This window comes from Symphodus melops (assembly GCF_947650265.1).
Source record: "Symphodus melops genome assembly, chromosome: 14".
In the NCBI taxonomy this organism is placed as follows: Eukaryota; Metazoa; Chordata; class Actinopteri; order Labriformes; family Labridae; genus Symphodus; species Symphodus melops.
The window spans coordinates 495,723-518,667 of NC_136704.1; positions in this window are offsets into that span (position 1 = coordinate 495,723).

Consider the following 22,945-nt stretch of genomic DNA (forward strand, 5'->3'; position numbering starts at 1 on the left):
AAGGAGCTGCCCAGTGCCGTTACAGGACTAAAGGAGGGGTGGGAGACGTTCTCCATCAGGGATGAGAGCTTCTTCATCATCCTCTTGTCTCCCACCACCTCCACAGGATGTTTGCTAGCTCTCATTAGATTTTCAATAATGTCCTCTTCCTTCAATCCAGCGATTCAACACTCCATGCTGTAGAGAACAAGGAGACACATTTTGTATGATATAGGGTCTTTTTCAAACCGTCCACTACACCCTCGCCCCACTACCCCTCCGTATGTGCGTCCACGTGGAGGGCCCGCCATATTAAGTCCGTCTCAAACCACTTAGCGGGGAGTGATAGTGGGTCATAAAACCCTCCAGAGAGTCTGCACCGATGCCCACTCGATGATCACGTGTAACACCTATTGCGTCCGCTAGTCACGGAAGGAGTGACCTGTACTAAAGAAGGAGTGACCTGTACTAAAGAAGGAGAGACCTGTACAAAAGAAGGAGTGACTTGTACTAAAGAAGCAGTGACCTGTACTAAAGAAGGAGTGACCTGTACTAAAGAAGCAGTGACCTGTACTAAAGAAGGAGTGACCTGTACTAAAGAAGGAGTGACCTGTACTAAAGAAGGAGCGACCTGTACTAAAGAAGGAGCGACCTGTACTAAAGAAGGAGCGACCTGTACTAAAGAAGGAGCGACCTGTACTAAAGAAGGAGCGACCTGTACTAAAGAAGGAGTGACCTGTACTAAAGAAGGAGTGACCTGTACTAAAGAAGGAGAGACCTGTACTAAAGAAGAAGTGACCTGTACTAAAGAAGGAGTGACCTGTACTAAAGGAGTGACCTGTACTAAAGGAGAGACCTGTACTAAAGAAGGAGTGACCTGTACTAAAGAAGGAGTGACCTGTACTAAAGAAGGAGAGACCTGTACTAAAGAAGGAGTGACCTGTACTAAAGAAGGAGAGACCTGTACTAAAGGAGTGACCTGTACTAAAGAAGGAGAGACCTGTACTAAAGGAGTGACCTGTACTAAAGGAGAGACCTGTACTAAAGAAGGAGTGACCTGTACAAAAGAAGGAGTGACCTGTACTAAAGAAGGAGAGACCTGTACTAAAGAAGGAGTGACCTGTACTAAAGGAGTGACCTGTATTAAAGAAGGAGTGACCTGTATTAAAGAAGGAGTGACCTGTACTTAAGAAGGAGTGACCTGTACTAAAGAAGTGACCTGTACTAAAGAAGGAGTGACCTGTACTAAAGAAGGAGTGACCTGTACTAAAGAAGGAGAGACCTGTACTAAAGAAGGAGAGACCTGTACTAAAGAAGGAGTGACCTGTACTAAAGAAGGAGTGACCTGTACTAAAGAAGGAGTGACCTGTACTAAAGGAGTGACCTGTACTAAAGAAGGAGTGACCTGTACTAAAGGAGTGACCTGTACTAAAGAAGGAGAGACCTGTACTAAAGGAGTGACCTGTACTAAAGGAGTGACCTGTACTAAAGAAGGAGTGACCTGTACTAAAGAAGGAGTGACCTGTACTAAAGAAGGAGTGACCTGTACTAAAGAAGGAGTGACCTGTACTAAAGAAGGAGGGACCTGTACTAAAGAAGGAGTGACCTGTACTAAAGAAGGAGTGACCTGTACTAAAGAAGGAGTGACCTGTACTAAAGAAGGAGTGACCTGTACTAAAGAAGGAGTGACCTGTACTAAAGAAGGAGTGACCTGTACTAAAGGAGTGACCTGTACTAAAGAAGGAGTGACCTGTACTAAAGAAGGAGCGACCTGTACTAAAGAAGGAGTGACCTGTACTAAAGTAAGTTCACTGCTCCAGCTCAGATGGACATTTAATCTGATCATACAGACGGGAACAACTTCACCTGTTTATTGTTTTAAAGGATCAAATAAAAGCCTCCTCTTCTTTTCTTCCTTCTGTTCACCTGTTTATTTCATTGTGTTTCATATTTAAAGGGACAAAAACTAAAGAATATTAAATCATGTTACTGACAACTTCTCACTCTTATTTATTTATCATTGTTTTACTTTTCATTTCTTTGTAAAACTTAATTTCTGCTACAACAAAAAATAAAGGTCTTGCAGCTGTGATGTTCATTTATAGTCTCCTTGTCTGCTTTCATTTAAGACAACCTGTTCTTTGATATTATAATTAACTAAACATTATATATTACAATAAAGAATGTGGGCTCCATCTGATCGTTTTGCTATAAGTCTACACTAAAGCAAGTGTGACTTCTGACCACTTAATGAAAAAAACAAAAAAAAATTTAAACCAAGAGTCACATTTTTGAAGTGTTAAAGGATAAGGATGTAATCTCCATTGCTTCACCTCGATCACCACAAACATTCAGGAAAATAAACCGTCTGATTATATTGTGTAGCGATCAGCCTCAACTCTGTAAAGCTCAAGCCCCGTCACACTCTCACTGTGAGACATACTCTGTCTCAGGGAATCCACACTGCTCAAGGTCCGGACACAGAATGAAAAACTTTCCAATCTTTCACAGACAGATGCTCAGTTTGGATAACTGCCTGATAAGTCTACACTGATATGGCTCCCAACCATCCCTATATTCAACAGAGTATGCATACCCATTCAGTCCAACTGTGTCAATTGATGCTGACTCTGATGAAGTAAGGCCACGTGCTCTACGCCTTCTAGGCCTACGTGGGGCACCAGTACATGTCTCAAAGGGCTCGTCACCGGTAGACATACCTGCAGCATGGTCGTCAGCGAGGACATCCAAACTTGCAGAGGTTTTCATGATCAGTCTTTTTCCAAATATAGGAAAACTGGCTTAAAAAAAAGGGTTAGGGTTAGGGTTAGTGAATGGGTGAATGGTGAATGGGTTGAAAACACCGAAAAACTACATTTATATTATCTGTGAATTCAAATACACCCACTAAGGAAACAAACCTTATTGACGAGTATTCTGATTGGTGCATAAATAAGTTTCTTTTTTATGATTGACTCAAATTCTACTCCTTTTCGATTTCCTAACACACGCCTTGTGAAACTCTTACCTATGGCAGGCCTCAAGGGAAAACACCATAGAACACCAAAATCAGTTTCACTAAGAGACCTTCATGAGTCCTACTTAGGGCTCAGAGTTCACTAAATATCCATCGTTTGTTCAGAGTCAACAACTTGAACATTTGTGCGCCTATAGTGGACTCTTGGGTATATCCAAATCCACTCCATGTATCGATGTTCAGCAATTTCATCCACAGAACCCGATTTCATCGGGTCACGGATCAAGCATTTTCACATACATGACAGGTAGCTCTGGAAGTGGCCACATAACCGGTTGAAAATGCTCTGGGTGCACGTACGGGTTCATTCTTGGTGAATCCAAGATGGCGGCGCGGGCGCACGCAGCGGCTCCTCTCTCTCCCTGCAAACCTGCGTTTTTATGTTTTTTAGGTTGTATATCTGTGTGTATTTGTCTGTCTTCGTCGCGTCCACTAAACCCACTAACCCCAAGGCGCACATTCACCCGTGAGGTTCTGCTCGACATCGGCAAAACCACAAATACGGAGGTTAATCCAGTGCTAGCGGAAGAGCTACGGGACTGCGGTCTGCTCCGGAGGCCTGCTCGATCACCGACCCCCACTCCTGCAACCAGCCCACAGTGGAAGCGCCACTGTTGGAATACAAGGAAGCAGAAGAGGGGGAAGCGAGGAGGTATCCGGGCTAGGCTAGAGGCTAGCCCTCACCGGCCGGCTATCCCGACCATCACTCTGGCCAACGTACGCTCGCTGGACAATAAACTGGATTATATTCGCTTACTCCGAACAACTTCCAGGGCTGTGAGTGAGTGTTGTGTTTTTGTTTTTGTGGAGACATGGCTTCATGACAGTGTTCCGGACCATGCTATTCAGCTAGCCGGGCTAACATGCTACCGGGCAGACAGAGAGCTCGTCGAGGGTGGAAAAACTCGCGGCGGGGGTCTGTGTGTTTACATCAGTGATGCCTGGTGCCGTGACGCGGTGGTAGTATGTAAGCACTGCTCACCAGTTGTGGAGTTTATGGTTATTAAATGCCGGCCATTCTACCTGCCGAGGGAATTTAGTGCCATACTGCTGGTAGCAATTTACATCCCCCCTGGCTCCACCAACAGCAGGAGTGAGGCTCTGTATGATCTCCACAAACACATCAGTGAGCAGCAGACAGCACACCCTGATGCCTTTCTCATCCAGGCTGGGGATTTCAACCATGCGAACCCCAAGAGTGTGCTTCCACAACTTCATGGTCACATCAAGTTTCCCACTAGAGGTAACAATATTCTGGACAATGTTTACACTGTAAACAAAGGGGCCTACAAAGCCCTCCCCCTCCCCCACCTCGGGGCCTCAGACCACACCACTGTTATGCTAATGCCACTGGTTAAAGTCACCAAACCAGTTAGGAAGCAGGTACGGGTGTGGCCTGAGGGGTCCACAGAAGCACTCCAGGACTGCTTCTCCACCACTGACTGGAACATGTTTAAACAAGCAGCCACCAACAACAACATCACCGACCTCCAGGAGTACACTGAGACCGTCACGTCCTACATGGAAAAGTGCATGGACGATGTCACGGTCACCAAGACCTTCACCATTCGGGCCAATCAGAAGCCATGGCTGACAGGTGAAGTCCACAGGCTCCTGAAGGCCGGGAACACTGCCTTCAGAGCTGGGGACGCGGTGGGCCTAAGGACTGCTAGGGCCAACCTGTCACGAGGCATCAGATTGGCCAGGAGGCAATACTCCAGGAGGATCGCAGACCGGTTCACCGACAGCAGAGACACCAGGAACCTGTGGCGGGGGGTCCAGACCATCACGGACTACAAGCCCCCTCCGCAGACCTGTGACAGCTCCACCTCTCTGCTAAACAACCTCAACAACTTCTTTGCTCGGTTTGAGGCAGACAACAGCACTCCAGCACAGAAGACGCCACCTTCTCCTGGCGACCAGGTACTGACGCTTTCCCGGGATAGCGTGAAGCGATCCCTCCAGAGAACAAATGCACGGAAAGCGCCAGGTCCTGACAACATCCCAGGTCGTGTCCTGAGAGACTGTGCCGAGGAGCTCACAGATGTCCTCACCGACATCTTCAACACGTCACTGAGCCAAGCTGTTGTCCCCACATGCTTCAAAGCCACCACCATCATCCCGGTCCCCAAGAAGCCGTCTCCATCCTGCCACAATGACTACCGCCCGGTCGCACTAACCCCCATCCTCATGAAGTGCTTCGAGCGGCTAGTCATGCAGCACATCAAGCCTGCCCTCCCCTCCACCCTGGACCCCTACCAGTTTGCATATCGGCCTAACCGATCGACCGACGACGCCATCTCCACTGCCCTCCACTCAGCCCTCACCCACCTGGAGACCAAGGACGCCCACGTCAGAATGCTGTTCATCGACTTCAGCTCAGCATTCAACACCATCATCCCGCAGCAGCTCATCCACAAACTGGACAACCTGGGCCTAAGCACCTCCATGTGCAACTGGCTGCTGGACTTCCTGACAGGGAGACCACAGGCAGCCCGGGTCGGCAGCAACACCTCCAGCACCATCATGATGAACACGGGGGCCCCCCAAGGATGTGTGCTGAGCCCCCTCCTCTTCACTCTGCTGACCCATGACTGCACCCCATCTTCCAGCTCCAACCTCTTCGTTAAGTTTGCAGACGACACGACTGTGGTGGGTCTCATCAACAACAACGATGAGTCAATCTACAGGAGTGAGGTTAGCAGGCTGGCCTCGTGGTGCAAGGACAATAATCTCCATCTGAACGTGGAGAAGACGAAGGAGATTGTTGTGGACTTCAGGAGAACGCACACCCAGCATGCTCCTCTGACCATCGACGGTGCTGCAGTGGAGAGGGTGAGCAGCACCAAGTTCCTGGGTGTGCACATCTCTGAAGACCTGTCCTGGAGCCTGAACTCTGCATCACTGGCCAAAAAAGCTCACCAGCACCTTTACTTCCTCCGCAAACTGAGGAGAGCGAGAGCCCCATCCTCCATCATGCACACATTCTACAGAGGCACCATTGAGAGCATCCTGTCCAGCTGCATCACTGTGTGGTACGGCGCCTGCACCGAGTCCTGCCGTAAGACTCTGCAGCGCATTGTGAGAGTAGCTGAGAAGATCATTGGTGTCTCTCTTCCCCCCCTTCTGGACATTTACAACTCACATCTCACCCGCAAAGCCACCAGGATTGCAGGTGACCCCACCCACCCGTCCTACAGCCTCTTCAGCCTGCTGCCGTCTGGGAGGAGACTGCAGAGTCTCCGTGCTCGAACGAGCAGGCTCAAGAACAGTTTATTCCACCAGGCTGTCAGGAGACTCAACTCCCTCCCTGCTCTCCCCCCCATTCGTCCACTCATCCCCTTTCCTGCCCCTGCCTCCATCCCCCCTCCGCCTCCTCCCTCCCCCCTCTGCCCTCAGTTCTCTACCCTCCTTCACCCCTCTGCCCCCTCTGCCCTCCATCCCCCCTCCGCCTCCTCCCTCCCCCCTCTGCCCTCAGTTCTCTACCCTCCTTCACCCCTCTGCCCCCCATCCCCCCCTTTCATCCTGCCACAGTCTGCCCCTACAGGTCCTGGCATCACCCCCCTCCACCCCCCGCGTGCTCCACTAATTCACGCAACCTAAAACTCTGCACAGCCGTTATTGTATTGTTTATGCTATTTGCACTATTTGGACACTACCTCACTTTTTAACTGCACTCTGTTTATATTGTTAATACTGTAATTTATCACATTCTACCTCATAGTGAAATACTCACAAGTGCCCTCGTCTGTCGATTGTCTGTTGTTCGTTATTTGTTGTCCAAATGTCTTTAGTTAAGTTATTTGTTTTATAGTATTGCTAGATTTTTTAGTGCTCTTTTATGCACTGCAGGTTTGCACTGGGGGGGGGGGGGATTGCAATTTCATCTGTGCTGTATGTTTAACGTGGAGCATACTTGACAATAAAGAACCTTGAACCTTGAATGATCACATAATGGATCATCAAAACTAAATCTTTATCCAAGAAACACAAAGGCAACCCTCCTATTTTTTCATGTTTGGTGCAAATCCCCCACATGTCCTGCTGGTCAGCATCAGGGGGGGCACACTAAAAGAAAGACACTCTTGGAAATAAACCTGGAGAGAAAAGAACATTTGTCACCCCAATAAAACAATGTTGTCAGGTCATGACTCTGTTGACTCCATTAGACCGTTTAAATAAATACACATGATAGTCACAAGTGGCCTGGATATTTAATGAAGTAGTCCCCTTTTGGTTCATGTCGCTGGAACTGGCCAATGGTTGCTTTATTCCCACATGTGCCACCCACAGCACCAAGACACTGGGGGAGGCCATGCATCTGTTCACATTTCTCCAAAAGTGAAAGAACTGAAGTTTCAGTTGTTGGCAGTCGTATGTATCTGGGTCCCAAGTGCACCGTTACAGCTTTACACACCTGCACAACATTTTTTGATTCAACCTGCCCTGACAATCCAAACGCATTCGCCGTTTGTTTGGTAATCTCCCTTCGTCTGCTAAATAATGAAGCATGTGGGACACTTTTTAACACCGACTGTTGATTGCATGACAGTAGACTGCACTTCAATGTGAGGACGAAGTAACTCCAACAACGACAGGAGTGAGGACCAGAACATACGGAAATGTTCACAAAAAAGTCTGAACAAAACACGTTGCGAGGGGACATCCACTTTATCACAGGCAGTGACGTTTGGAAACCCAAAACCCCGGTTAATGACGTCCACATCCAAACACAAACGGAGAATTTACAAATCTTCACTTTGGTCGGAGAATTTTAAAAGCTTCGTTTTTGAGGGACTTGTCAATGTTTCTCAAGTAAACTTTTTAATTATTTCCCTGACAAGCCCTCCATTGTTATGAAGGACAGAAGTCACAGAGAGGGAAACTAACAAATAGGATATTGCACCTTCATAAAATAACAAAAATAAGGCCTTTGGGTTTCTAAAAGGAGAGGTGGAGTTATAAGTCTCCACAGTCATCTCCTAATTCTACTGAAAGAAAGTAGACGAACTAAAGAATCTGGCCTCAAACAAAAGTTGGAACCTTTTTGAAAGCCTCTTCCCCATTCCCAACCTTACAACACTCTTTCCACAAACAGAGAAGTCAACTGAAGATGTTGACTCTCTGGTGTCACACGTCTAACTGAGGGAAAGAACCTCCTTTTATAGAGCAGCCAGGCTGATGAGCACAGGCTGGGTGCAATGAGGACAGGTGCTCTCAATGATCAGCTCGTCACAGGCTACCTCCATCTGTAACAGTGACATATTCATCTGGGACACTGTAGTTAAACTCAAACCATAAACACAAATAGCTAGTATCAAAAAATACCAATTCCCCATTAGAAAAGCAAATAGTTGTTAATGTTCAGAACAACACAAACTGCCCCACTGTACTGAGTAGAGTAAACTTCAGCCAACAAGCCAATGACCAATCATTCAAATATGAATCGTGACAGACAATGAGCAACTAGAATATTTTTTCCTACATGTTGGATTTTGTAATCTCTTGCAATGCTAAACTTCAACAGAGCAACCTACGGTTAGTGGAGTCAGACCGCTGCAGAAACAACAAAGGCTTTTACATTGATGTAGCTGGCATCTATGTAGAGGAGAAAAGGATGACTAATATCAGGAGCTATTAGTACACGTGCTGTGGCTAAGAGTGCTTTGATTTTTCTGAAAGCAATCCAGTACTCTGGGGTCCGATGGTAAAAGACCTTCGAGCTGGTGAAGTGTGTAAGGGGGGGGGGGCTGCTACTTACGCAACATTTCTGCAAAATTCCATGTGGGGGCGGCAGTAGCTCAGTCTGTAGGGACTTGGGTTGGGAACCGGAGGGTCGCCGGTTCAAGTCCCGGCACGGACCAAGTCCGGAAACTGGTCTGGTAGCTGGAGAGGTGCCAGTCCATCTCCTGAGCACTGCCGAGGTGCCCCTGAGCAAGGCACCGAACGCCCCCCAAAAAAAACTGCTCTGTAGCGCTCGCTGTGGGCAGCCCCCTCACTCTGAGACCTCTCCATTAATGCAGAGTGAAAACTGATTTTCCCCTCGCGGGAATAATAAAGTATATTAAAAAAAAAAAAAATGTCATAGCCAGCCTCTGTATGGTCGAGACCCTGCAATACCATGAGCATTAACTGTTTGAAAGTGGCACGAGCGTCCCTTAAACCGATTGGCATCCTATAGTCAAACAATTAGGTCAAACAATCCATCTGGAATCACAGATGCAGATATTTCTTTGGCATGCTGGGTTAATGCAGCCTGGAGGAACATGTGACTGATGTTCGCTATAGTTTATTTAAATGACCATGTGATCCACACTATTTAAGATGAGAAAACAATGGCTGTACTTTTGGACAGCTGAATATGTAACTGTTACAGATGGAGGTAGCCTCTGACCTCCAGTGCTTCTAACGAGCCAATCATTGAGAGCACCTGTCCTCATTACAATCAGCCTGGCTGCTCTATAAAAGGAGGTTCTTTCCTTCAGTTAGGAGTGTGACACCAGCGAGTCAACACCTTCAGTTGGCATCGCTGTGTTTGTGGGGAGAGTGTGCGTGTATGGGGAAAAGGGTGGAGAGAAAGTTTTTAAATCGGTTTAGTTCTTCTGGGATTTTCACTCAGGAGCGGCAAAAACATTGGGAAGCATTTTTATCATATAAAGAATGAGGCGGCAGAAAGAAGGGAGGAAGTTATTACTAAGCTCAGACTTGGGCATAGTACTTCAAACAAGATACTGCAAGAGAGTATATAATGCACTTCTTGTCAAAGGGACAGGTCAATTGTTGTCATTTTTCAGTTTGAACCAATGAGAACGCAGCATTAGGATTAAGGCCCTCCACTTTCATCCAATGGGATGTTTCCACATCACAAGTGTCTCCCCCCCTTTCATCCAATGAGAACGCAGCATTAGGATTAAGGCCCTCCTCTTTCATCCAATGTGGTGTTTCCACATCACAAGTGTCTCTCCCCCTTTCATCCAATGAGACTGCAGCATTAGGATCCTAGCTGTCTGACCAATGAGAGGATGCGCTGTCTGGATCAATGAGGCAGGAGGAGGGTCGATGAGACGCTACATTGTCTTGGTTTTAAACCAAATTAAAAATATATATTTTAACCAGTTTGAAAAAACCCATTGATCACTCGGTAAGTGAAAGAGCCGGGGTCTCTGCTCGACTCTCTACCATGTTACAGAATATTCTAACTGAACTCTTGACACCAACTCTACAGACCCCTCTCCTCCTGTTCCCATTTGTGTTTCACATACAGTGAACTACATTTTCTTTGTTGGAACCCTTTGTAGATTTTCGAGATGAGTTTCTGGTTAGAGCCAGACCGATAAGCCTCTATAAATACCTTCAACAGAAAATTGTCCCAGCCTCCCTGAGTACCTCCCTTCTGCATTTGGTTCATATAATGCCTGACCTGGAGGTACCTGAAAAAATCATCCTTATCTAAGCCAAACTGCCTCTTAAGATTTTGGAAGCTATTCATTGTCCCCTTATGTAAAGACATACAAAAAGCTGTTTAACCTTGTGAACTCCATCTCAAAAATCTTGCGTCCCAACTTCTAAAAACACATTTTCAATAATAACAAATGTGTAATGTCTCGAACACCCTGCAAAGACTTCAGCCTGTTGTGAGAGCGCGGGGATCTGGGCTCAGCAGGTGGCGTTTTTAGGAATTCTTTTAATATCCTAGTTGTTCTTATGTACTACTTGACCTTGAAACCTCGACCCTGCCTCACTTTGATTGCTCGGTCTGGGCCGAGTGTGAATCTGGTCAGGAGGACCAATAACTGCCTTTCATAAAGATATCGCTGCTGCCTTGAACTAGAACATCACTATTGGTTATTAGGAGCGGTTAAAGAAATCCACAGTTTATTCAGCTTTTATACCTTTAAAGTTATTGAGTTATTACAGTGTTGAAGTCATTCCCCTCTATGGTCAGATCAGAGGCTGTTAATACTGGAAAGGCCTCCTTCACAGCCGTTACCTGGAGGGGACTCTCCTTGGGTCTCTCACACCCTAGTGGGTCCAAACCACTTTAAAGCAGAGTGTCCCTCCCCAGTCTATGTGTCCTCTCTGGTACTGGAACAATGGGGACAAAAAGCTTCTTACCTTAGTCTTCTATCCCTTTGGTCCGTCGTGGTCCAACAAGAGGAAAATATAAGATCTAAAAGGAAAAGGGTTTTTGTTGGAAAGTCCTTACAATGGAAGGTTTCCTCTTATTTTATAATAACACAATCGATTTAAACACAGAGATTACAAAATAATACAAATCCTACAAAAGAGTGCTATTCTCACAGTGAGTGACTAGAGCTAAATAAAAGAGAATATAAGTCAGCTGATCACAGGTGCAGAACAAGTGTAGAGCAAAAGTCAAGTCCCTGAAAGGAAGACTGACCCAGAGAGAAGCTTGTGCTTCCCTCCTCTATACTCTGGTTGACTCTCAACATCTACGTCATGACGGTTTCATTTTGGGCTACTTCAACAAGAACGTAGCATAAACAAGACATATATGGTTCTATGTGTGTTTGTCATGCAGCTGCAGGACACTCCCTGATCTCTAACAGGGCACTTGTACGCACCCCACTATGTGAGCAGTCCAGGACCCCCAATAAGATTTACAGCCTGCACTTCCACAAGCAGTTTTATGACCGCCAACTATTCTAACACATAATAAGACACTCATTACAATATAAGCACAGAGAGAAAATCCTCAGTTTAATGTATAATATAATGTTGGTGAAAACAGGGAAATACCTATTAAAAGACATAAAATCTTCATTAATGATTATAGATGCAAAATAAAAAACATTAATATATAATTTTGTGAGAAACGTGATCTTTATGCCTTCTTTTATTGAGCCTGTCTGTCTCCTCCTAACCACCATCACAAGCAGCCTGTTTTTATAGTCTGTGTCAGGTTTTGTCAAGTTATAACACAATTTATTAATAAGCGTCATTAAATGTACAACATGATCAACTTGTGATTATTGGATTGGTACTGTGTGTGTAAGCTCATGCTGAATATTTGTCAGGTTTAAGCAGCATGATGCTCAGTTAATATTACATTACACCACCGCTGATTGTTTGTGTTCACGTTTGTGTTAGTCTCTGAAATCAAGAAATAAACATTAGTTAAAACTGCCTTTTTCAAGACAGTGAAAACTGGAAAACAGCTAATTCTACTTAATTGGCTGAGGCTTAATAAAAACCTACCACTATTTCTGTGAACTGAGTCGAGTGGGATCTAGTCCCAAACCCTGACTCTCGAGACCTAAGGTGGGTGACCTCCACCCACAGGGCATAGGGCGACCTCCCTCCACAGAGTGACGCCAACCCTCAGGTTTGTTTTTTTGCTAGCCATCGGTCGGATGCCAACTGCCGTGAAACTCACACACAGACCAAGAAGGAGCTGCTGGTCTTCCACAGGGAAACCGACCGATGGCTAGCGCCAGTGTGATTTGCTCAATCCATCGCCTCCCTTTTCAAATGCAGAGGAAAGAAAGACAACCATGGGAAAATGGGCGGAGACAAAGAAAAAACAAACCTGAGGGAAATTCCAGTTCATTTGAAAAAGCTGACGCCCCGGCAGATTGCCTACCTTGCAATGAAGCCCGCACACAAAGTCTTCTGGATGTGGGCGCACAGTGCAGACGAGGACTTACTTTAAACAGTGAGAAGCGGAGGGTGCACCGTTCCCGGAGGTACTGCAATACCGGGTCGATGCGTGGAGTGGACGGAGCAAGCCCCTGTTCCATCTCCCAGGTCCAAAAATCAATTTAATATATGGTCCCCGGATAGGGGACGTATCAGATATTAAACTGATAAGAACAGATTTTTTTATTGACACGTTATACACAAACATTTACAGTAATTTATTTTCACAAGTGATTTTTCCTCACTTATTTTTGTTCACTTTTTTGTCATTGTTGTTTTGTGGGAAAAAAAACACATAGTAAAAAAAAACTGTACATGATAAAACAGTGCCATTTAAAAACAAGTAAAAGGGAGGCATAGGTTAAGAACTTTAAAAGGTCTACTGTTGTGCAGGAGCGCGGTGAGCCCCTATCAAGATTAACTCATCCTGTTCCCCCAAACAGGGGTGGTCTCTCGGGATCCTGTCTCGGTGCTCAGAGGAGACCCTCACCCTGCTGCTCCTTCCCACCTGCCTCTCCCGGAGAGTCAGGCCGCTGCTGCTTTGAACTTCATCTGAATGAGCACAGAGGCGATTCTTCTTTGTGGCTGTGTCCTAGGCCCGCCGCCTGCAGCCACGGCTCTTTCGACCGTCGCTGCTGCCATCCGGATCACAGCCACGGGGGGGATCTGCATGTGCCTTCTTACCAGCAAGTTCCTGGAGGTCCATGTGGCGTCTTTGATGGCGGCGAGAGTGAGCCATTGTTGTGCAAAGTCTTTTTGCTTTCCTTGACTTTGGCTCACTCCGTACAGGACCAGCTGTGCTGTGAGGACCTCCCTTGCTGGTAAGCACGGGAATTGCAAGGAGCCGGCCAGTGCCCACTGTTCTACAGCAGCACTGCACTCCCAGAGCAGGTGCCTCACCGTCTCAGGTGCGCCACAGCCAGGGCGGGGGCATGTTGGGGTTGTTGACATGCCCCGGGAGTGCATCACGGACCTGACCGGGAGGATCTCATGAGCCACCATCCATGACAGGTCCCGGAGTCTGTTTGGGAGAACAGGATGGTTCACAATGCTCCAAACGGAGGAGGGCTCGCCTAGTGCAAGCCCACGCACTGGGCTCACCGGTTCTCGCTCCTGCACAACAGAGATAATTGAACGCATGTTAGTTAAAATATGCAGCTCCTCTTTTTCAAGGCTAAAATGTTTTAAAAACTTCGGGATAAAACGGTATGATTCTGGCAGGTTAAAAGACACTGGAACTTTAAGATCTGTTTTTAAAATCTTCAGTTTCCTGAGGTATGACCCCATCCAGAACCGGGTCATTGCTGCTGTCTTTGGGTTTCTGGATGGGGCCGTGGCTGCTAAAAGTCCAAGAGAGGTGTATCTGGCACCAAGGAATAAAAACAGGTCCGGCACTCCTTTTCCTCCTTTCTCCTTTGTTCTTTTCATGGTGTCTCTCTTCAGACGCTCCCACTTTGCGTTCCACACGAAATAAAAGATTGCTCGTTCCAGGTCTAAAATCACCGTTCTGGGGGGGATAAAAACACAACTGATCAATAAAAGTAAAGGTAAAATCACAGCTTTTATGATTAAAACCCTTCCTTCGATTGTCAGTTTCCTCAGTCTCCAGTACCCCAGTCGTTGTTTAACTTTCCCTATTTTGTCCTGCCAATTTGTGTCCCCTCCCCCCTCCCTATTAAATTTGACCCCAAGTATTTTTAAGTCGGTCTGGGTCACAGTCAGGGGGAGTCCCGTTTTGTCAGTCACTGTCCACGGTCCGTAAAATTGGGCTTGGGTCTTGTCCCTGTTTAGTTTTGACCCAGAGGCCAGTCCAAACCAGTTAGTCAAGTCCAGTGTCCTGTGTACTGATAAAAGGTCTGTGCATAAAATGTTGTTGGGAATTTACAGGAGCGAATATCTGACCAACGGTTAAGTTGGGTTTTATGACGTAAAATTTGATTGTCAAAATAAATTAATAAAGTTTATTTAATTATTAATCTAAATCAATAATTGTTATTAAACTGCGTTTAATAAACCTCGGGGCACCACCCTGTAAACAGGGAACAACCAAAATATTACCAATATCAGTCTCAAATTATTTAATTAAATACCAATATCATTAATAATTAATCTGTATTTAATTGAAGGTGTGAAATCCGAACACAAAGCCCTTTCACCCAGCCTAAGTCACAAAGCAAATTCACAGTGATCACAAACAACGACTTTTTAAGATATAATAGAATTTATTTAACAAAGCAACATCAAGTTAATCAATGAAACTCAATCAAACAAATAACCATCATAAGCCAAACTACAAGTAACAAACAAAACAAACAAGCGTGGCACATGTGTGTGTGTGTGTGTGTGAGAGAGAGTGAGAGAGAGAGAGAGAGAGGGGGGGGACAGACAGACAGACAGAGACAGACAGACAGACAAAATGGTGGCGACCACGCGTGGTCACGTGATGGCGGACACAGAACGTGATCTACGTTTCAGCAGCGTCTGGAAAGCCACAGGTCTCTATGTGTGTGCGTTTACCGAAAGGTGTGTGTGTAAAGGCGAGAGAGCGAGAGAAAACAACGCACCTCGACAGCTCAATCTCGGACTGGAGCTCACCACAACTCAGAGCACAGTTTACGTCATGTACCAGAAGCTAGTGGCCGGATTTGTATTAGACGGCGTTCACACTAGTCTTTCTGATAATGAGTCTATTACCCGGTTATAACGTGGGAGCTCACAGATAAACACACGGGACACAGCGGCACAAATAAAGGAAACAAAAGAGATTTTACTCTGGTAAAATCTAAGACACAGCGGTCAAACACCAAGCAAATATTATCACCGTTTCACTATAATAACTCAGTTATTAAACACACTCTCTATATCTAACTGCCCAGACCTAGCTAAGCCTCACTTGGAACCGTTTTGTCCACGGTTGATGAAGAAAAGAGGTTCTGGAGCGGCCTTTCTGCAGTTGTAAGGTGATGGCGGTGCGTGTCCAGTGGGGTTGAGCAGGGCCGTCGTGTCCTCCGTCGAGCGAGGTGATCTCCGTGGGTGTCCTTTCTTTAAAGGACGGAACGAGACGTAATCCTTACAGTCTCTCTCAATACCGTTTTAACACGGGAGAAAATAAAACGCTATACTTCTGAGATGCGTTCAAGTGGATGATCTAGGCTCGGAAATTAGGACGTCGGTGTGCTTCAAGGCCTTGGATCAGCTACGTGCCAAAACTTTTAAACAAAGAGCAGCGTGTTGAAACAGGAACAGAGTTGGGTATCCTCGGACGTCGCCAGACGACGTTTGAAAGAGGCAGAACAATGAAGCATGGCCGGCTTTATACCTCCCAGACTTCACACCTATGTGTTAGGTGTGGCAAAGCATTCTGGGAGTACCTGCAAGGCATGCTGGGATAAAGAGTCTTTTGTTGTAGTTCTCCAAACATACACAGCCTGAACTTTGCCATCCTGGCTGGACCCAACATCCCCCCTGGCCTGAAGAGCGGGATGCAGGTCATGGTCTTCAGGGCACTATGGGCCACCAGTCCACGTGCTTTGGAGATACTTGTACAAAAGTTAATTTGGCAAACAGTCCATAAATTCAAGAGGCATTTGGTCTGGGCAGGCATTGAGGTAAAGTCTGGGCAGACTGTCTAACTATGTCTAACGCTAAACATCAAAACATAATCAGACATTAGCCAAGCTTTGCTGCTCAAGGTGCATTCTTGGACAAAACACATGAAACAAACAAACAAGAGGAAGAGAGAAAGAGAAGAGTTTCATGTGTAGATGTGTGGGCTAACTCCTTGACTGGGCAGGAGAAAGCCTGTGTGTGTTTGTGGCATGTCAGTAATGTGTAATGTACATGTGTGGAGTCTCACTATGGGTGTGAGGCCACAAAACAAAACAAAAACAACAACAACAAAAGCGTGAGTAGAGTGACTGGATTTTGAAATGGGAGCTACTCCCCCCTCCCCAATGTGGAGTCAGAACCTGGTTCTTTGTAAGGGCTGGAGGCCTGACACTGTCTTACCCCAGCTATCACCCCCCTCGGAATTGTGCTAGTCATTTCACTGCTGAGACCTGCTTCCTTATGAAGCTCTTGGGAACTCTGGTTATACCTACCCTTCTGACTTAGGCTTCGGCTACCCCGAGAGTTCCTCTTGGGAACTCTGGTTATACCTACCCTTCTGTCTTAGGCTTCGGTCATCCCGAGAGTTCTGTGCAGGTCTGTCAGTGATTGACTCCTCAGGCTGGAACCTACCCTACGGCTGGCTCAACCCTTCACCCCCCTGGCTCTGTCGTCTTCTCTGCCGGTGACGTGGTCTCTTGGACTGCTTCATAGCACGAGGCAATTCGTTGCCTTCAAGTGCTACGTCACCTTTGTGACGCTCAGGGTGTATGTGTGGGAACCTGCAGGTAGTAGGAGAGGGCCTGCTGTAATCTCTGCCTGAGGGGGCTGAGATGTCACCCCTCTTCCCATGGGGTGATTCAAACCTGTGAAGGTGTGAAAAGGTGTGACAGCTGTCAATATACTGGAGCGTTTTGTCAAAGGGAGGGGCTCTACAGTCAAAATCTTTCTGTTCAGGATTGACAGGGGGAACAAGGCTTTGTTTAGTCATTAGACTAACCTGGCTGCTCGGTTTTCTACTGAGCTTTTTCAGCAGGGGCGTTTGATTTTTTAAGGGGCTTGGTGCACGATCAGTCGTATCCTGACGACGTGGCTCCCTGAATTAATTCAAACGTGTCTAACACCTTCTGCTTGGCAGTTTGTCGGTGCTGACAAAGAGATTTGTTCTCTTCCTGCAGGGATTGGACCTCTGGCTGGAGTGTCTCCACTGAGGCGCTGACACTCTGTCTGGTCCGTAGACCATGAGTAACAGCCTGGTGAGAGTTGCCCGAGTCGTCTGAAGACTCATAAGTCCTCTGGTCGTCCAACATGTCTGTCTCCTTCCTCCAGGGATCTGGTTCAGTATCCCATCCCTTGTGTAGGGCTTCCTCAGCTGGCGTGGGGGCTGCGGTGCGTACCTGCTCCTCCTGAATTCCGGGTACCATGACACTTTCTTTCATTCGTCTGGCTAACCTGCAACTTTCTTGCAGTATATTATTCTCCTCCTGCAGGGCCTTGCATTCGACTTGCAAGGTCTTAAGTCGGTCCTGCATCCTTTTGAAGCCGTCCTTTAGGATCTGGCTATCTTCTTGCACCTGGGCGAGCTGTGCCTGGTGTCTATTTTGCTGCAAATATGATTTGCGCTGGAAAAGGAGAAGTTGGCCGAGAACATTCGAAGTTGTGTACTGTGGTTTCCCCGTTAGATGAGTCATATACTCAACCAATTCATTTAATTTGTCTTCGCCTGTGCTGAGGGTGGAGGAGTTCAGACTGTTGACCTTTAAAGGGACATGGTTTAAACCTGCAACTCCAACCTGAGGGGGTGGATTGTGTGATAGACAGGGGGCCTTGGTCCCTGGCTGCTGAAGGTCTTTCGCAGACATTCTGTCTTTGTTGGGGGTGATCTTGGCTCGGGGGTTGGCCTGGTCACCTACCTTTCTCAAGGTGTTCTTACAAATGCTAATTAAATAGCTGTTCAGGTTTGAAATCTCCTCTAAGGAGCGGTGTCAGACCAGCAACAGTTTCTTGTGGTGATGTATGGTGGTCTGATCCAAAAGGAGTCTTAGCTCCTGGCTCACAAGAAGTCTTGGTGCCCATGTTAATGTGGTAAAACAGAATACCTTAGTGGATTTACTGTTTGTGAAGCTGCAAGGTAAAAGTCAGCAGGAGGCAATTCTGATCTATGGTTCTGAACCGGATCAGTGCAGTCTGTCCTGGCAGCTAGGTGCGAGCATTCACACCTCAAGTCCTTTTGAGGATTGGGGGAAGACACACCTCTCAGGCAGCTGGCTCTGTAACAATTTTACACTCCTGACTGAACAAATGGCTAACTTGTTGTCTCCAACAACAATAAGCACACAAAAATTATTAAACTACTCACTCATCAACACACAACAGCACAACTAACACACAACTTGATGTTTGCTTTGCTTTAAAAACAACAAAAAGTAATCTCCCAAAGAGAAGAGAATTTCCCTTAGAAGAATCACTTCAGGATTAAAACGTTTGGATCACTGTGAACAAACAATGCAACAAAGCTGGTTTATTAAGGACCTCACACGGGCTGCATCATTATGTTGGGAATTTACAGGAGCGAATATCTGACCAACGGTTATGTTGGGTTTTATGACGTAAAATTTGATTGTCAAAATAAATTAATAATTAAGTTTATTTAATTATTAATCTAAATCAATAATTGTTATTAAACTACGTTTAATAAACCTCGGGGCACCACCCTGTAAACAGGGAACAACCAAAATATTACCAATATCAGTCTCAAATTATTTAATTAAATACCAATATCATTAATAATTAATAATCTGTATTTAATTGAAGGTGTGAAATCCGAACACAAAGCCCTTTCACCCAGCCTAAGTCACAAAGCAAATTCACAGTGATCACAAACAACGACTTTTTAAGATATAATAGAATTTATTTAACAAAGCAACATCAAGTAAATCAATGAAACCCAATCAAACAAATAACCATCATAAGCCAAACTGCAATTAACCAACAAAACAAACAAGCGTGGCACGTGTGTGTGTGTGAGAGAGAGTGAGAGAGAGAGAGAGAGAGGGGGGGGACAGACAGACAGACAGAGACAGACAGACAGACAGACAAAATGGTGGCGACCACGCGTGGTCACGTGATGGCGGACACAGAACGTGATCTACGTTTCAGCAGCGTCTGGAAAGCCACAGATCTATGTGTGTGCGTTTACCGAAAGGTGTGTGTGTAAAGGCGAGAGAGCGAGAGAAAACAACGCACCTCGACAGCTCAATCTCGGACTGGAGCTCACCACAACTCAGAGCATAGTGTACTTCGCTAACAGAAACCAGCGGCCGGATTTGTATCAGACAGCGTTCACACTAGTCTTTCTGATAATGAGTCTATTACCCGGTTATGACGCGGGAGCTCACAGATAAACACACGGGACACAGCGGCACAAATAAGGAGAACAAAAGAGATTTTACTCTGGTAAAATCTAAGACACAGCGGTCAAACACCAAGCAAATATTATCACCGTTTCACTATAATAACTCAGTTATTAAACACACTCTCTATATCTAACTGCCCAGACCTAGCTAAGCCTCACTTGGAACCGTTTTGTCCACGGTTGATGAAGAAAAGAGATTCTGGAACGGCCTTTCTGCAGTTGTTTGGAGATGGCGGTGCGTCCAAAGGGGTTGAGAAAAGGGCCGTCGTGTCCTCCGTCGAGCGAGGTGATCTCCGTGGGTGTCCTTTCTTTAAAGGACGGAACGAGACGTAATCCTTACAGTCTCTTTCAATACCGTTTTAACACGGGAGAAAATAAAACGCTATACTTCTGAGATGCGTTCAAGTGGATGATCTAGGCTCGGAAATTAGGACGTCGGTGTGCTTCAAGGCCTTTGGATCAGCTACGCGCCAAAACTTTTAAACAAGGAGCAGCGTGTTGAAACAGGAACAGAGTTGGGTATCCTCGGACGTCGCCAGACGACGTTTGAAAGAGGCAGAACAATGAAGCATGGCCGGCTTTATACCTCCCAGACTTCACACCTATGTGTTAGGTGTGGCAAAGCATTCTGGGAGTACCTGCAAGGCATGCTGGGATAAAGAGTCTTTTGTTGTAGTTCTCCAAACATACACAGCCTGAACTTTGCCATCCTGGCTGGACCCAACAATGTTAATGTCATCCATGTATAAAAAGCATTTGCTGGTCAGTCCCCCACTCCCCGGTACTACCACCCCATTGATTCGTTGGTCCCTTCTCAAGACCTGTGCCAATGGTTCAATGCAAGTGATGTAGAGGAGGGCAGATAACGGACAACCCTGACGGACACCGCAGTGAATATTGACTGCGAGACCCGATCAAAGGCCTTCTCAAAGTCTAAATTTAGGACTACTAGCCTAATGTTTCTGTCTCTCGCATAACAGATGGTGTCTCGGATCAGTAGGAGGCTGTCCGTGATCTTCCTCCCCAGGATGGCACAGGCTTGATCCGGGTGAATCAGCCCCTCTAAAAACACAGTCATGCGAGATGCTAAAAGTTTACTAAAAAGTTTGCAGTCAAAGGTTAAAAGAGTGATCGGTCTCCAATTTTTTTAGGTCAGTCTTGTCTTTGTCTTTAAAAAGCAAGGTCACTATCCCTCTTCTGAAACTGTCGGGTAGTCGGTCAAGTTTTTCAAAGTCCATAAAAACAAGAAGAAGGTCAGGTGCTAAAAGGTCCCAGAAAGTCAAATAAAATTCAAGGGGGAGTCCATCGTCTCCTGGGGACTTCCCTTTTTTAAAACTCCTCATACATTGATGCATTTCTAAAAAATTAAAATCCTGGGATAAAAGCACACTCTCAGTTATTTTGTGTTCAATGACCTTTAAAACTTCTCTAATAGTGTCTTTTTTTACAGGTTTTTCTTTATACAGTTCTTCATAAAATGTAAAAACAGTGTCGTTTATTTCTTCTGTGGTTTCAGCTGTGCACTCATTGTCTTTTTTCAGTTTAAAAATGGTTTTATCTTTATCTAAAAAATTTTTTAAAAAGTATCTCGTGCACTTCTCTCCTTCTTCAATCTCTTTTTCTTTACTTCTGAGGATGACTCCCTTACTTTTAATTTCTGCTAAAACCGACATCTCTTTTTTTACCTGTTTGATTTGTTCGTTAAAATCCATTCCCTGTTGATTCAGATTAAAATACCGTTGGAGTCGTTTTTGCAGTCCCAACATGCGTCTGTCGTCCCTACCTTTCTTTCTCTTACCTGCCTGCCTAAAAAAGGTCTGGGTCCTTCCTTTCACCATTTCCCACCAGTGTGCACGTGAAGTGTATAGGTCTTGAAGGGTCTGCCACTCTTGGTACTGCTCCCTATACTGTCTAACTAACTCCCTATCTTCTAAAAGGGACAACAAGTTAGCCATTTGTTCAGTCAGGAGTGTAAAATTGTTACAGAGCCAGCTGCCTGAGAGGTGTGTCTTCCCCCAATCCTCAAAAGGACTTGAGGTGTGAATGCTCGCACCTAGCTGCCAGGACAGACTGCACTGATCCGGTTCAGAACCATAGATCAGAATTGCCTCCTGCTGACTTTTACCTTGCAGCTTCACAAACAGAAATCCACTAAGGTATTTTGTTTTTACCACATTAACATGGGCACCAAGACTTCTTGTGAGCCAGGAGCTAAGACTCCTTTTGGATCAGACCACCATACATCACCACAAGAAACTGTTGCTGGTCTGACACCGCTCCTTAGAGGAGATTTCAAACCTGAACAGCTATTTAATTAGCATTTGTAAGAACACCTTGAGAAAGGTAGGTGACCAGGCCAACCCCCGAGCCAAGATCACCCCCAACAAAGACAGAATGTCTGCGAAAGACCTTCAGCAGCCAGGGACCAAGGCCCCCTGTCTATCACACAATCCACCCCCTCAGGTTGGAGTTGCAGGTTTAAACCATGTCCCTTTAAAGGTCAACAGTCTGAACTCCTCCACCCTCAGCACAGGCGAAGACAAATTAAATGAATTGGTTGAGTATATGACTCATCTAACGGGGAAACCACAGTACACAACTTCGAATGTTCTCGGCCAACTTCTCCTTTTCCAGCGCAAATCATATTTGCAGCAAAATAGACACCAGGCACAGCTCGCCCAGGTGCAAGAAGATAGCCAGATCCTAAAGGACGGCTTCAAAAGGATGCAGGACCGACTTAAGACCTTGCAAGTCGAATGCAAGGCCCTGCAGGAGGAGAATAATATACTGCAAGAAAGTTGCAGGTTAGCCAGACGAATGAAAGAAAGTGTCATGGTACCCGGAATTCAGGAGGAGCAGGTACGCACCGCAGCCCCCACGCCAGCTGAGGAAGCCCTACACAAGGGATGGGATACTGAACCAGATCCCTGGAGGAAGGAGACAGACATGTTTGACGACCAGAGGACTTATGAGTCTTCAGACGACTCGGGCAACTCTCACCAGGCTGTTACTCATGGTCTACGGACCAGACAGAGTGTCAGCGCCTCAGTGGAGACACTCCAGCCAGAGGTCCAATCCCTGCAGGAAGAGAACAAATCTCTTTGTCAGCACCGACAAACTGCCAAGCAGAAGGTGTTAGACACGTTTGAATTAATTCAGGGAGCCACGTCGTCAGGATACGACTGATCGTGCACCAAGCCCCTTAAAAAATCAAACGCCCCTGCTGAAAAAGCTCAGTAGAAAACCGA